This window comes from Manis javanica, chromosome 1, assembly GCF_040802235.1.
Source record: "Manis javanica isolate MJ-LG chromosome 1, MJ_LKY, whole genome shotgun sequence".
Taxonomy (NCBI): Eukaryota; Metazoa; Chordata; class Mammalia; order Pholidota; family Manidae; genus Manis; species Manis javanica.
Window position 1 is genome coordinate 124,460,779 of NC_133156.1, and position 15,348 is coordinate 124,476,126.

Genomic DNA, 15,348 nt, shown 5'->3' on the forward strand with positions numbered 1-15,348 from the left:
ACAAGTTCTTACATGGTGAACGAATTCTTACATAGTGAATAAGTTCTTACATGGTGAACAGTACAAGGGCACTCATCACAGAAACTTTCGGTTTTGATCACGCATTATGAACTATAAACAATCAGGTCAAATATGAATATTTGTTTGATTTATACTTGATTTATATGTGGATCCCACATTTCTCCCTTCATTATTATTATTATTATTATTATTATTATTATTATTATTATTATCATCATTATTATTATTATTATTTTTATTTTTAATAAACTGCTGAAGTGGTAGGTAGATGCAAGATAAAGGTAGAAAACATAGTTTAGTGTTGTAAGAGAGCAATTGTAGATGATCAGATATGTGCCTGTAGACTATGTGCTAATCCGAGTTAGACAAGGGCAATAAAACATCCATGGATGGAGAAGCTTTCCCTGAACACAGGGGGGGGGGTGAGGTTCAAAGCTTCACCACTGTTGTTCCCCAATTTCTCACCTGATGGCTCCCCTGTGACTGTGCCTGACTTAGGTTGCTCCTCCCTTGAGGAATCTTACCCGTCTCTGGCTAACCAGTCAGCTTCCGGGGCCATACAAGGAAATGTAACGTTGGTAAGTGAGAGAGAAGCCATATTGTTTGCAAAGGTTAGCTTTTTACTTCTTTGCAGATTTACGCCCTGTGGCTTCTATGCCCAGCACTTGTCTCAAGGTATCTTTACCACCTGGAGGAATTATGATACTCGGTAAATTCGATATGAGGCACGAATTCTATTCAAGGGTTGTAATTAGGAAGGAAGAAGAAAAGCTATAGAGGTAGCATATGGAAGAAAACATGGGAGGATTGATTATTTCTTTGACATATCTTCTTGTAGAGTACCTTAAGTATGTATAGGTTTTAAACTACTAACTAACTTGTGCACTCATATTAACATAATAGGAATACATAAACAAAGCAAATCTATAATTACCAGCCATCTCCAGTGAAGCCAAGAAAACCATTTAGGCGCCCTAGGCATTTGTGAAAATTAGTCTATGATATAATGGATATTGTCCAACTGTACTTGAACAGTCTGAGAGAGGTCAGACAAATTAAAGCAACCCATTTCTAGGATCTTTTCACATCCCATATGTTCTTTTAACTGTAGATAGTCTATAGTAGTAAGATTTTGGAGCACTACAACTTGCACCCCTCCCAACTCCGGATTGAGTTCCAACAGTACAGATCTGGTCAAATTCTTTGTCTCACTGTATGCACATGCCAGCCTAGACATCTCCCTCCTCGTTCCAATGGCAAGTCCAGGAAATGGTGGGGTGGACGCAGCCACAACTGCAGCATCGTCTGGATCCCTGTGGAGGCTTTTTGATGATCATCCCCCAGCATGAGTCCTCCAGAGAGTGCTGATGCCGGAAGCTCCTCCTCATATCGTATCTTAGTTCATTTTCTAGGTAGCCAAGCTAGGCCTTGATCTTCTGCATAGAAACAAACAGACCCTTTGCCCACACTTTGACATGCCCCCTATACCACTGTGTACAACTCATTGGAGGTCAGCACACAGGAACTGATTTTTTTTAAATCTTTAATCTACACTTACATGAAGAATAGTATGTTTACTATGCTGTCCCCTATATCAGGTCCCCCCTAAAAACCATATTACAGTCACTGTCCATCAGCATAGCAAAATGTAGAATCACTACTTGACCTCTCTGTGTTGTACAGCTCTCCCTCCCCTTTATCCCTCCCCCCACTATGCATGCTAATCTTAATACCCCCCTTCTTCTTCATCCCCTTTATCCCCCCCTGCCCACCCATCCTCCCCAGTTCCTTTCCCTTTGGTACCTGTTAGTCCATTTTTGGGTTGTGTAATTCTGCTGCTGTTTTGTTCCTTCAGTTTTTCCTTTGTTCTTATACTCCTCAGATGAGTGAAATCATTTGGTATTTCTCTTTCTCTGCTTGGCTTATTTCACTGAGCATAATACCCTCCAGCTCCATCCATGTTGCTGCAAATGGTAGAATTTTTCCTCTTCTTATGGCTGAGTAGTATTCCATTGTGTATATGTACCACATCTTCTTTATCCATTCACCGATGGACATTTAGGTTGCTTCCAATTCTTGGCTATTGTAAATAGCACTGCGATAAACATAGGGGTGCATCTGTCTTTCTCAAACTTGATTGCTGCGTTCTTAGAGTAAATTCCTGGGAGTGGAATTCCTGGGTCAAATGGTTGGTCTGTTTTGAGCATTTTGATGAACCTCCATACTGCTTTCCACAATGGTTGAACTAATTTACATTCCCACCAGTAGTGTAGGAGAGTTCCCCTTTCTCCACAGCCTCGCCAACATTTGTTGTTGTTTGTCTTTTTATGGCAGCTATCCTTACTGCTGTGAGGTGATGCCTCATTGTAGTTTTAATTTGCATTTCTTTGATAATTAGCGATGTGGAGCATCTTTTCATGTGTCTGTTGGCCATCTGTATTTCTTTTCTGGAGAACTGTCTGTTTAGTTCCTGTGCCCATTTTTTAATTGGATTATTTATTTTTTGTTTGTTGAGGCGTGTGAGCTCTTTATATATTCTGGACGTCAAGCCTTTATCGGATCTGTCATTTTCAAATATATTCTCCCATACTGTAGGGTTCCTTTTTGTTCTATTGATGGTGTCCTTCGCTGTACAGAAGCTTTTCAGCTTAATGTAGTCCCACTCACTCATTTTTGCTGTTGTTTTCCTTGCCCGGGGAGATATGTTCAAGAAGAGGTCACTCATGTTTATGTCTAAGAGGTTTTTGCCTATGTTTTTTTCCAAGAGTTTAATAGTTTCATGACTTACATTCAGGTCTTTGATCCATTTTGAGTTTCCCTTTGTATATGGGGTTAGACAATGGTCCAGTTTCATTCTCCTACATGTAGCTGTCCTGTTTTGCCAGCACCATCTGTTGAAGAGACTGTCATTTCACCATTGTATGTCCATGGCTCCTTTATCAAATATTAATATTGACCATATATGTTTGGGTTAATTTCTGGAGTCTCTAATGTGATCCACTGGTCTGTGGCTCTGTTCTTGTGCCAGTACCAGATTGTCTTGCTTACTATCGCTTTGTAGTAGAGCTTGAAGGTGGGGAGTGAGATCCCCCCTACTTTATTCTTTTTTCTCAGGATTGCTTTGGCAATTCGGGGTCTTCGGTGTTTCCATATGAATTTTTGAATTATTTGTTCCTATTCATTGAAGAATGTTGGTGGTAATTTGATAGGGATTGCATCAAATCTGTATATTGCTTTAGGCAGAATGGCCATTTTGCTGATATTAATTCTTCCTAGCCATGAGCAGGGGATGAGTTTCCATTTGTTAGTGTCCCCTTTAATTTCTCTTAAGAGTGACTTGTAGTTTTCAGAGTATAAGTCTTTCACTTCTTTGGTTAGGTTTATTCCTAGGTATTTTATTCTTTTTGATGCAATTGTGAATGGAGTTGTTTTCCTGATTTCTCTTTCTGTTGGTTCATTGTTAGTGCATAGGAAAGCCACAGATTTCTGTGTGTGCATTTTGTATCCTGCAACTTTGCTGTATTCCAATATCAGTTCTAGTAGTTTTGGGGTGGAGTCTTTAGGGTTTTTTATGTATAGTAACATGTCATCTACAAATAGTGACAGTTTAACTTCTTCTTTACCAATCTGGATTCCTTGTATTTCTTTGTTTTGTCTGATTGCCATGGCTAGGACCTCCAGTACTATGTTAAATAACAGTGGGGAGAGTGGGCATCCCTGTCTTGTTCCTGATCTCAGAGGAAAAGCTTTCAGCTTCTCGCTGTTCAGTATAATGCTGGCTGTGGGTTTATCATAAATGGCCTTTATTATGTTGAGGTACTTGCCCTCTATTCCCATTTTGCTGAGAGTTTTTATCATGAATGGATGTTGAATTTTGTCAAATGCTTTTTCAGCATCTATGGAGATGATCATGTGGTTTTTGTCTTTCTTTTTGTTTATGTGGTCAATGATGTTGATGGATTTTCGAATGTTGCACTATCCTTGCATCCCTGGGGTGAATCCCACTTGGTCATGGTGTATGACTGTTTTGATATGCTGTTGAATTCGGTTTGCTAATATTTTATTGAGTATTTTTGCATCTGCATTCAGCAGGGATATTGGTCTGTAATTTTCTTTTTTGGTGGGGTCTTTGCCTGGTTTTGGTATCAGGGTGATGTTGGCTTCATAGAATGAGTTTGGGAGTATTCCCTCCTCTTCTATTTTTTTGGAACACTTTAGGGAGAATGGGTATTATGTCTTCTCTGTGTGTCTGATAAAATTCCGAGGTAATTCTGTCCGGCCCCGGGGTTTTGTTCTTGGGTAGTTTTTTGATTACCCTTTCAATTTCTTTGCTCGTAATTGGTTTGTTTAACTTTGTGTTTCTTCCTTGGTCAGTCTTGGGAAGTTATATTTTTCTAGGAAGTTGTCCATTTCTTCTAGGTTTTCCAGGTTGTTGTCATATAGGTTTTCATAGTATTCTTTAATAATTTTTTGTATTTCTGTGGGGACTGTCGTGATTTTGCCATTCTCATTTCTGATTATGTTGATTTGTGTTGATTCTGTTTTTCTCTTAATAAGTTTGGCTAGAGGCTTATCTATTTTGTTTATTTTCTCAAAGAACCAGCTCTTGGTTTCGTTGATTTTTGCTATTGTTTTAGGCTTCTCAATTTTCTTTATTTCTTCTCTGATCTTTATTATGTCCCTCCTTCTGCTGACTTTAGGCCTCATTTGTTCTTCTTTTTTGATAATTGTGATGTTAGACTATTCATTTGGGATTGTTCTTCCTTCTTCTGGTGTGCCTGGATCGCTATATACTTTCCTCTTAAGACTGCTTTCACTGCATCCCAGAGAAGTTGGGGCTTTGTGTTGTTGTTGTCATTTGTTTCTATATTTTCGTTGATCTCCAATTTGATTTGTTCATTGATCCATTTATTATTCAGAAGCATGTTGTTAAGCCTCCATGTATTTGTGAGCCTTTTTGTTTTCTTTGTAGAATTTATTTCTAGTTTTATACCTTTGTGGTCTGAAAAATTGGTTGGTAGAATTTTAATATTTTGGAATTTACTGAGTCTCTTTTTGTGAGCTAGTATGTGGTCTATTCTGGAGAATGTTTCATGTGCACTTGAGAAGAATGTATATCCTGTTGCTTTTGGATGTAGAGTTCTATAGATGTCTGTTAGGTCCATCTGTTCTAGTGTGTTGTTCAATGCCTGTGTGTCCTTACTTATTTTCTGCCCGGTGGATGTATTCTTTGGGGTGAGTAGTGTTTTGAAGTCTACTAAGATGAATCTATTGCAGTCTATTTCCCTCTTTAGTTCTGTTAGTATTTGTTTCACAAATGCTGGTGCTCCTGTGTTGTGTGCATATATATTTAGAATGTTTATATCCTCTTGTTGGACTGAGCCTTTTATCATTATGTAGTGTCTTCTTTATCTCTTGCTACTTTCTTTTTTTTGAAGTCTATTTTGTCTGATATTAGTACTGCAACCCCTGCTTTCTTCTCGCTGTTGTTTGCCTGAAATATGTTTTTCCATCCTTTGACTTTTTGTCTGTGCTTGTCATTGGGTTTGAGGTGAGTTTCTTGTAAGCAGCATATAGATGGGTCTTGCTTTTTTATCCATTCTCTTACTCTGTGTCTTTTGATTGGTGCATTAAGTCCATTTACATTTAGGGTGACTATTGAGAGATATGTACTTATTGCCATTGCAGGCTTTAGATTCGTGGTTACCAAAGGTTCAAGGTTAGTTTCTTTAGTATCTTACTGCCTAACTAAGCTCGCTTATTGAGCTGTTATATACACTGTCTGGAGATTCTTTTCTTCTCTCCCTTCTTATTCCTCCTCCTCCATTCTTCATATGTTGTATGTTTTGTTCTGTGCTCTTTTTAGGAGTGCTCCCATCTAGAGCAGTCCTTGTAAGATGCCCTGTAGAGGTGGTTTGTGAGAAGCAAATTCCTCCAGCTTTTGCATGTCTGGGAATTGTTTAATCCCGCCATCATATTTAAATGATAGTCATGCTGGATACAGTATTATTGGTTCAAGGCCCTTCTGTTTCTTTGCATTAAATATATTGCCATTCTCTTCTGGCCTGTAGGGTTTCTGTCGAGAAGTCTGATGTTATCCTGATGGGTTTTCCTTTATAGGTGACCTTTTTCTCTCTAGCTGCCTTTAAAACTCTTTCCTTGTCCTTGATCCTTGACATTTTAATTATTATGTGTCTTGGTGTTGTCTTCCTTGGATTCTTTCTGTTGGGGTTTCTGTGTATTTCCGTGGTCTGTTCGATTATTTCATCCCCCAGTTTGGGGAAGTTTTCAGCAATTATTTCTTCAAAGGGTCTTTCTATCCCTTTTCCTGTTTCTTCTTCTACTGTTACCCCTATAATACGGATATTATTCCTTTTGTATCGGTTATATAGTTCTCTTAGTGTTGTTTCATTCCTGGAGATCCTTTTCTCTCTCTCTATGTCAGCTTCTATATGTTCCTGTTCTCTGGTTTCTATTCCTTCAATGGCCTCTTGCATCTTATCTATTCTGCTTATGAATCCTTCCAGGGATTGTTTCACTTCTGTGATCTCCTTACTACCATCTGTGGTCTCCCTCCGGACTTCATCCCATTGCTCTTGCATTTTTCTCTGCATCTCATCCCATTCCTCTTGCATTTTTCTCTGCATCTCTGTCAGCATGTTCATGATTTTTATTTTGAATTCTTTTTCAGGAGGACTGGTTAGGTCTGTCTCCTTCTCAGGTGTTGTCTCTGTGATCTTTGTCTGCCTGTAGTTTTGCCTTTTCATGGTGATAGAGATAGTTTGCAGAGCTGGTACAAGTTACAGCTGGAAGAGCTTTCCTTCTTCTTGGTTTGTGGCCTTCCTCTCCTGGGAGAATAGCAACCTCTAGTGGCTTATGCTTGGCAGCTGTGCGCAGACATGGCTTCTGCTACCTCCCTGGTTGCTATGGAGTTTATATCTACTGTTGCTGTAGGCTTGGCCTGGCTGGGGCTGCTCCTCCAAAATGTTGAAGCCCCATTGGAGGGGGAGCAGCCGGGAGGCTATTTATCTCTTTAATGGGCCTCTGTGCTCCCTCTTGCCCCGTTGTTAGAGTGCCCAGAGATCCCAAGATTCCCTGCCTCTGGGCTAAGTGTCCTGTCCTGCCCCTTTAAGACTTCCAGAAAGCACTCTCCAAACCAAAACAACATCAGCAACAACGAAAGAGGAAAAAATAAATAAAAGGAAAATAATGCGTGGTTTTCTTTGTCCTCAGGTGCTGGTCTCAGGCTCCTGCTCACCGTTCTTGCTGCCCTGTTTCCCCAGTATTGGGGTCCCTGTCCCCTTAAGGCTTACAAATAGCACTCACCAAAAAAAGAGTGGAAAACACACGATTTTCTTTGTTCTCAGGCGCCGGTCTCAGGCACCCGCTCACCAGTCTTGTTGCCCTGTTTCCCTAGTATTGGGGTCCCTGTCCCTTTAAGGCTTCCAAAAAGCACTCGCCAAAAAAAAAGGGAAAAACGCGCGATATTCTTTGTCCTCAGGCGCTGGTCTCAGGCACCCGCTCACTGGTCTTGCTGCCCTGTTTCCCTAGTATTGGGGTCTCTGTCCCCTTAAGGCTTCCAAAAAGCTGTAGCCAAAAAAAAAAAAAGGGAAAAACCCGTGATATTCTTTGTCCTCAGGCGCCGGTTTCAGGCACCCACTCACTGGTCTTGCTGCCCTGTTTCCCTAGTACTGGGGTCCCTGTTCCTTTAACGCTTCCAAAAAGCACTCACCAAAAAGAAAGGGAAAAACGTGTGATATTCTTTGTCCTCAGGCGCCAGTCTCAGGCACCTGCTCACCAGTCTTGCTGCCCTGTTTCCCTTGTATTGGGGTCCCTGTCCCTTGAAGGCTTCCAAAAATCACTCGCCAAAAAAAAGGAAAAAAACCGCTCCGGTTTCTTTCCACCTGCCGGGAGTCGGGGGGGAGGGGCACTCAGGTCCTGCCCGGCCGGAGCTTGTATCTTACCCCCTTCGCGAGGCGCTGGGTTCTTGCAGGTGTGGATGTGGTCTGGATGTTGTCGTGTGTCCTCTGGTCTCTATTTTAGGAAGTTGTCTTTGTTATATTTTCATAATTCTATGTGGTTTTGGGAGGAGAGTTCCTCTGCTCTACTCACGCTGCCATCCTGGCTCCGCCCCCCTGTTTTAATTTTTGAGAAAGTCGGTTTGGTAGAGTTCTTCAGCACTTGTGTCAGGCTAGCTTCTTTTGGGCTGACAGTTTTCTTCTTGATGTGAAATGATTTCACATTTCAAATCCAAAATATTTATTGGCTGAGGGTAGCTACTTTCTAGAATGTTTTAAACTTGTTTTTTAGCCTCTTGTAATTGCTCTGATCTGCCAAGGTATTATGGGTATTCTCCTCAAAACTCAAATTCAGGGAAATATTCTTCAACTGCAATCAACAATCATTACAGCCAAAACTTCTGATTGAGATGAGCTACATGCTTAATTAGATCATGATATCTGAAACTTCTTTTGATTAAGATGAACTAAGTGTTTAACTGGGGTTATTGCTAGTATTTCTCCATATCCTGAGTGTTATACCAGTTTGACATGGGAGACGATGACTGATAAACAATCAAGAACCACCTACTGGAATAGTGTAGTATTTTTCAAAGTATGATACATGGATTATCTGTATCAAAAACCCCAGGGTGCTTGCTAAAATGCAGATTCCTGGCTATCACATTATACTTAATGACAGAAACTCTGGGCAAGACTATTGGGCATTTGTGTTTTTAGTAACTTTTCTAAGTGATTCTTTTACACACTATAATTAGAGGTAACTGGGCCATTTGATGCCTCATTCCCTTTGGTAATTACATTTTTCATTTTTGAAGATCCCCTTTACTGAGCTAGGTGGCTGTTCTTCTAACAGGGACTTAATTCTTTCTTCCATAAGAACAATAGTTAGTCCATCTGTGGGAGCAGCTCTTGGGAGGTTTTTTTTTTGGTATCATTAATCTACAATTACATGAAGAACATTATGTTTACTAGGCTCCCCCCTTCACCAAGTCCCCTCCACATACCCCTTCACAGTCACTGTCCATCAGCATAGTAGGCTGCTATAAAATCACTACTTGTCTTCTCTGTGTTGCATAGCCGTCCCTGTGTCCCCCCCACCCCCACATTGTACATGCTAATTGTAAGGCCCCTTTTCTTTTTCCCCACCCTTATCCCTCCCTTCCCACCCATCCTCCCCAGTACCTTTCCCTTTGGTAACTGTTAGTCCATTCGTGGGTTCTGTGAGTCTGCTGCTGTTTTGTTCCTTCAGTTTTCCTTTGTTCTTATACTCCAAATATGAGTAAAATCATTTGGTACTTGTCTTTCTTCTTGGGAGTTTTAATTGAATAAATGTACTCAGTTCCAAGTACTATTAAATGAGAAGCAAAGATATGAATTGAGACAATACTTCTATCTATATGTGAGTAGGTTTTCTTCTGAAACCAGAAATAAACAACTATGTTAACCATGCTTCAAGATGACGAAATGACTGATTTAAAGTCTAAGCACCATCCCTTTGAGGAAATCCATAGAGAGGGCAACATTTATTGAAGGTCAAGCAATGTTGAGGGTCATTTTTATGTATTACCTTGTTCAGTTCAACTCCTGGCAAAAGCCTGGTGTCATCAATTTTCAGAAGAGGATCCTGAGGCCCATAGGAGTTCAGGTACTTGGAGCTAAGAGATGAACCAAGCAGATGACTTGAGAGTACTTGCTTTTGTTGCCACTTTGTATTATGCTTACTGTAGACTATGCTATGATAAAATGAGCTCTTCTGCATTTACTGAGTGTCCCCTTCTGCTTGGCACTTTATATGCACTGTCTCCGATAGTTATAACCTTGCAAATAAAGATAGACTTTGCCCCAGTTTACAGATGAGAAAATGGGGCTCAAAATGTTAACTAATTTGATCATGATCATACATCTCATGCTATTTCTATTAATCTTGTCATAACTTTTTGATCTTACATTTTTGGTGATATCTACTTCATCTATTTTTTCAATGAAAGGATGTTTTTTTCTACTACCTGGACTCTGAAGTGCCATCCAATGAGTAGAATGTAGTCCTTTGTATGTTAGGGTGTGGCAGGCTCCTCTGAAGAACATTGGGGAGGCACGAGGGCATGTAGGCTGAGGACATGTAGGTCGATATTCCAGGGTCTTCAGGTGGACAAATCCCTTTCAAAGTGGAGCCTGGCTTCCACTTTGGTAATGATCACAGGCCCAGTGCCAGCCTCCTGGGACATCCACACCCCTTCCATTCTGGCTTCAGGGCAACAGCAGCCCCTTTTCATGGCCCTTTTCCTGCCAGATTTGCTTCTGATGATTCATTTTAGTTTTGGCAAATGCCACATTTTTTATACCTACGTGCGTCTTTCAGGTCTCTGAAGGATGTGTGCAGTACACGGGCATTTCCAGGCTGGCTCCTGATCAAAAAAGCAAACTGTTATAGTGAAATGTCACATTTTTACATTCTGTTTATCTTTTAAGGCAAGTCTTCAAATCTGCCCTTGATTACAGCGCTCATCACTGTGTGATGCATGTGCCTATAGGCCTCCTTCATTAGTCTGGCAGTCTCTAGAAATATATAGTCGGGTATGGTAGCCATTAACCACCTGTGGCTGTTTAAATTTAAGATAATAATTAAAGTTAAATGAAATTAAAAATTCAGTTTTATTGTTAAATTAGTTGCATCTCAAGTGCTCAGTAGCCACATGCAGCTAGGGGCCACTGAATTGGACAGTGCATATACAGAAGATCTCTATCATTGTAGGGACTTCTATTTGACAGCACTGTTCTAGGAGGTAGGGACTGGTTCCGCATTGTTACACCTGCCTGGCACATAGTAACTACTAGGTGGATGCACCAGAGAATGTCTTCCTGGCCTGATCTTTATCTCCTCAAATTGCATGAGTTACCAGGGCTGCAAAGACTAATATGCAAAATCTCCATGAATTGATGACATTACCAGCTCCCTTTGGCTCCACTGGAACCAGTCAGGGAGCTCTTGGGTCCCATTAGAGGGGTATTCCTGGGAGAATCTTCCCAGTGGTCTGTCTCACCTCTGTATTCTGAGGCTCCTGTCATCCCAAACCATCTGACTTAGGATTCTTGTTACATGTTAAATGATAAAAAGTTGTTCTGCCTCTTGCAAACCAGCAACAAAAAAGACATGAACTCTGGGAGGTTGTCATGGCTTTAGGACTGTGCCAGTGTTTTGGAGACTGTAGAAGTTCAGTCTTCTGTCTGCCTTCTAAAAGCATGCGCGCTCCTGCTCTCTGTCTCCCCTGAACCACAGCACTGGAATCTAGCACCCAAAGAGGTGCCGCCCCCACCTTCCTCAAGGGTGCTGTGGGCTGTGGGGAAGAATCTGTGACACAGCACTCAAGGTCGGCCTCTAGGACTGGTGCCAGCAGAAGTCATGCGCCAGCTTCTCAGGCCACGTGAGTGCAATGCCCTCCCAGCATGAGAATGCTACGGCTTTGCTGTCCCCTGTTCTACTGTTTTATGGGTATCAGCCTTGTCTTCCTAGATGGGTTGTAAATCTTGAAGGCAGGGTTCACTGTGTTTCTTAGAGCTCTTAGCACTGCCATATGATAGATGCAGATTGAAAATCAGTAAGGGTTATTTTGGGGCACAGTTTTATCCACATTTCTGCATATGTGATGGGGAATGGGTGATATATTTTCCAGTTATTCATGCAGTAGAATTGAGTATCTTAGGGTACTTCTTTATCCCAAACCAATTTTCTTACAAACTTGTAATCTCTTGATTTTAAAATATGATACTCATGTTATCTGCATCACCATGGAGAGAAAAAAAATGATCTGGTAACTTCTGAAATTTTCAAATGAAAAGGAATTTCCAGAATAAGTTGATGAATTTTTCATCTCCTTTGCTCCATTGTGCAATTCCAGGGGTGCCATGCACAGTTTTTTCCTATGTTAACATTACCTCTTTGAGTTGTGCAACACAGTGCTGAGTGTTTGAACTGATTCAGTAGTTCCCTCCTACGTTCTTTATAAGACTGATGTTTTTTTTGCTTCAGTTTGTTATAATCTACCCATGACAGTATAGGTTAAGTGACTGTTCAAGGTCTTTAGGCTTTGTGATTCTAGAGCAGTCTATTCACAAATTCCTTGTTAGACACTGCCAATTTCCCACTGGACCTCAAATCATTAGACATCAAGATGATTAACACTTTGGTGGAAATTGAGGAAAAGAAGAGAGGTCATCAGTAGCTATTCTTAATCTGAGACTAGGAGAAATAAATTGTTTCTAAAGAGTCTGTGAAGGTCCTTTCCTACCCTTACCTATCAGACAGCACCAGAGATTCAGTGCCCACTGATTACACCAAGATAGTTCAACCCTTTGTCTTATCCCCACCAGCCGGGCTTGTCTGATGAGTAGAAAGCCATATGAAGCGTCTGATTTAATGGGCATTGAGAAACCCACCTGCTTAAAATGTTTTGCGTTGGCTGGTCCCTAACACTTAGAATGAACTAGTAAACTTTTTTTGTGTGTGTATCACGTAGTGCTTGTTACTTATAAAGAATTATGGATAGGCTTAAAACTAATTTATTAGTGTTAGAAATCAGAATAACAGTTACCCTTGAAAGTGTTATTGACCATGGTGGGAAGCAGGGTTTCACAGCTGCAGGGGAAGTTCTGCTTCTCCATCTAGGTGTTCTTCTATGAAAGGTTTATGTGACTTTACAGTTGTGATCTGTACATCTTTCTGTTTATAGTATTTCAAAATAAAGTTTATGTAAAACAGTTTTTACAAGATAGCCTTGGTATTCATTCATATATATATATGTGTGTGTGTGAAGCTAGTGTGAGACTGTTGTGTACTGGGAGGAGGAGAGTAAGTGACAGAGGAGACGAAGGGGCACATTTGTCATTCTGGAGCTTCTGCCTGGGGCTTGTTCTGCCTGGGTTCTTCTGAGAACAGAGGACAAGCCCCCAGTGCATTGGATACTTTTTCCTCAAGTCCATTCCTGCTGCCCTTCAAAGATATGAGAGGTGAACGGGTTGCAGAGAAGATTGGACTGAAGTGTGCCTCTTTGGTTCAGATCCAGAACTGATGCCAGAGGGAGGCGAGTCTTGGGCAGTTAGCTTCAGGGATAGCGTGGAGCTAGTCTTTCCTTTGGAGAGCAAACTGAAGTTGATTTCTTCAAGTACGACCTGGCTCTGGTTAGAGGAGCCAAGACCAATAAACCGTGGCCACCTGGGTACCAGGTACACAAAACTCTGTGATTATTTGCTGGGAGAGAGAGGAGGTCCAGGCTCAGCTAGGGGATCTTCCCATTTCAGTTTCCCCCAAAGCAGCATGGTCTCTTCATCCTTTCTCCTGTTGTTCCCTTCTCTGTGACACACCCCTCGGGTCCTGGGGCCAGCAGCTCCACCTGCATGTGAGCAGGTGTCCTGCTAACCCTCCAGCTGGTGAGTCTCCTAGGTTCCCATCCAGCTTCTAAGGAACATTTAGGCTGAGTAGGTGGTTTCTGGGCACTGTGTGGAGGAATGCAAATGGAAGGAAGCCTTTAGGAAAACACTTGTTTGGCTTTCAAAAGTTCCTATTCATGTTGCCATAAAATAGTTATTATGTTCTCATGTTCTTAACTAGAGTCCTATCTGTTTCTCTGCACCTCCTGGGTCCAAAATTTGAGGCTGAAGAAATACCAAGAAATCCTTCTTGTTGGTGATTTATTTTTCTTCAAGGCCATCAATATTAGGTTGATAGCAGTTGTACGAAGGGACCACACAGCAGCCATCCCTAAGGAATCCTGGACTGCTACAAGTTTCCATAGAATATATCAGTTTCATTGGCAGCAAGCCCACACTGAGGACCTGACCCTGGTAGAAATGGAAACAACACTCAGCACTGCATGGGTCTGTTTCAGCTATTTTATTGCAGTCTGGACCTCATCATTTCTTCCTGTCCGAGAGGTTGCCTCAGAGAAACATACTGAGAGAAAACATCATGTCTTCTAAGAAATGTCTGCAAATTTGAAGTCAGATGTAACCATTGTTGGAGTTGGTAGTTAAGATATTACCACCCTGCATTTGTACAGTAGTTTGCATGGTACTTTTATAAGCTCCATGTCAGTTGATCCTCCTGACAGCGCAGTGAGGTAGTAGGCATTACCTCCATTTTACAGGTTGGATGACCTATTCAAAGACCCACAGCTATCCTTTGACTCCCAGTAAAGTATTCCTTTTTTCTATTCTCCTTGTTATTAAATATATTTAAAGATTTTTAGTAGAGGCCAGTTGTGAGATTTATGTTAAGATCTGGTCATATTAACTGGTACAGTGAAGCAAACATTTTGGGATAACACCCAAGTCAAGGGCTGCCCAGTAGAGAACAGCCTCCTTGCCTGGAGCCCCACTGGCCTCCTGACTGTGGGGGCTGATGAACCTGTCTTTAGACTCGTCTGCAGAGCAGAGCAGCCCTGGCTTACTGAGGTATGGTGCAGCGGGCTTGAACTTTGGAAGCTTTTCACAGTTTCCCTAAGTCCCCAGTGTTTCCAGGTTCATTTCTGCAAACTTAATATTCATTCAACTGCTGTATAGACTCTGGAGACCCTAATGCAATGAAATGACATCAAATCTGAGATCTGGAAAGTGCTTAATAATAGATAAGACTATGAGCCAGGCCTCCCTTTTTTAAAGAACTTTGAATACATTAATTCACTTAACTCTTCGATTATTTTTTCAGTAGACAGACAAAACTGAGCAAGGCATTTGCCCAAAGTCACAGAGCTAACAAGTGGAGGAGCTGGGATTTGAACCCAGTTTAATTTTGGAGACTGAGCTCCTGATTACCTCAATAGAAGGCCTCACGCTGATCATCTAGGGCCAAACCTTTTTTCCATTGATATAGAATTCATATTTTGAAAGTTAAGTCCATCTTAGAAGTTTATTGGCAAAGGAGTTTTCTAAACATCTTAAACGGGCCCTGTCAACTGAAATCAACACAGCTATTGTATTAAGAAAGAGTTTATTCAGAGGCCCTTACTGAGGGGCCATAACCTGGGAGAGTTTGAGTAAACTGCTTTGAAGCCCTTTGTCTGAAGACAGCTTATATGCATTTTGTAGCAGGAGATACATGCAAGAAGGAGGTTGCATTAATATAGCAAAGCAGTGTGTCCAGGATACATTTAGTTCATTCTTAGGAGAACTTTTCAGTGTGCATTCTGGTGCTGTCTGTGGTGAGAAGGGAAAGAATTAGGATTGCCCAGCATTCTCCTAAAGATTTCTTCCAGGGATGGGAGAATCAGGCTCTCTCACCTTCAGTTGTAACTTCTTTGAATGTTCAAGGATG

At 41.2% G+C, this 15,348-nt stretch overlaps 1 protein-coding gene across 2 annotated transcripts in view; it reads left to right on the top strand.

Annotated features, from left to right (window-relative positions):
- ADAMTS12 (ADAM metallopeptidase with thrombospondin type 1 motif 12) overlaps nt 1–15,348 on the top strand; it is a 357,338-nt gene that overhangs the window by 144,910 nt on the left and 197,080 nt on the right. The window lies entirely within an intron of this gene.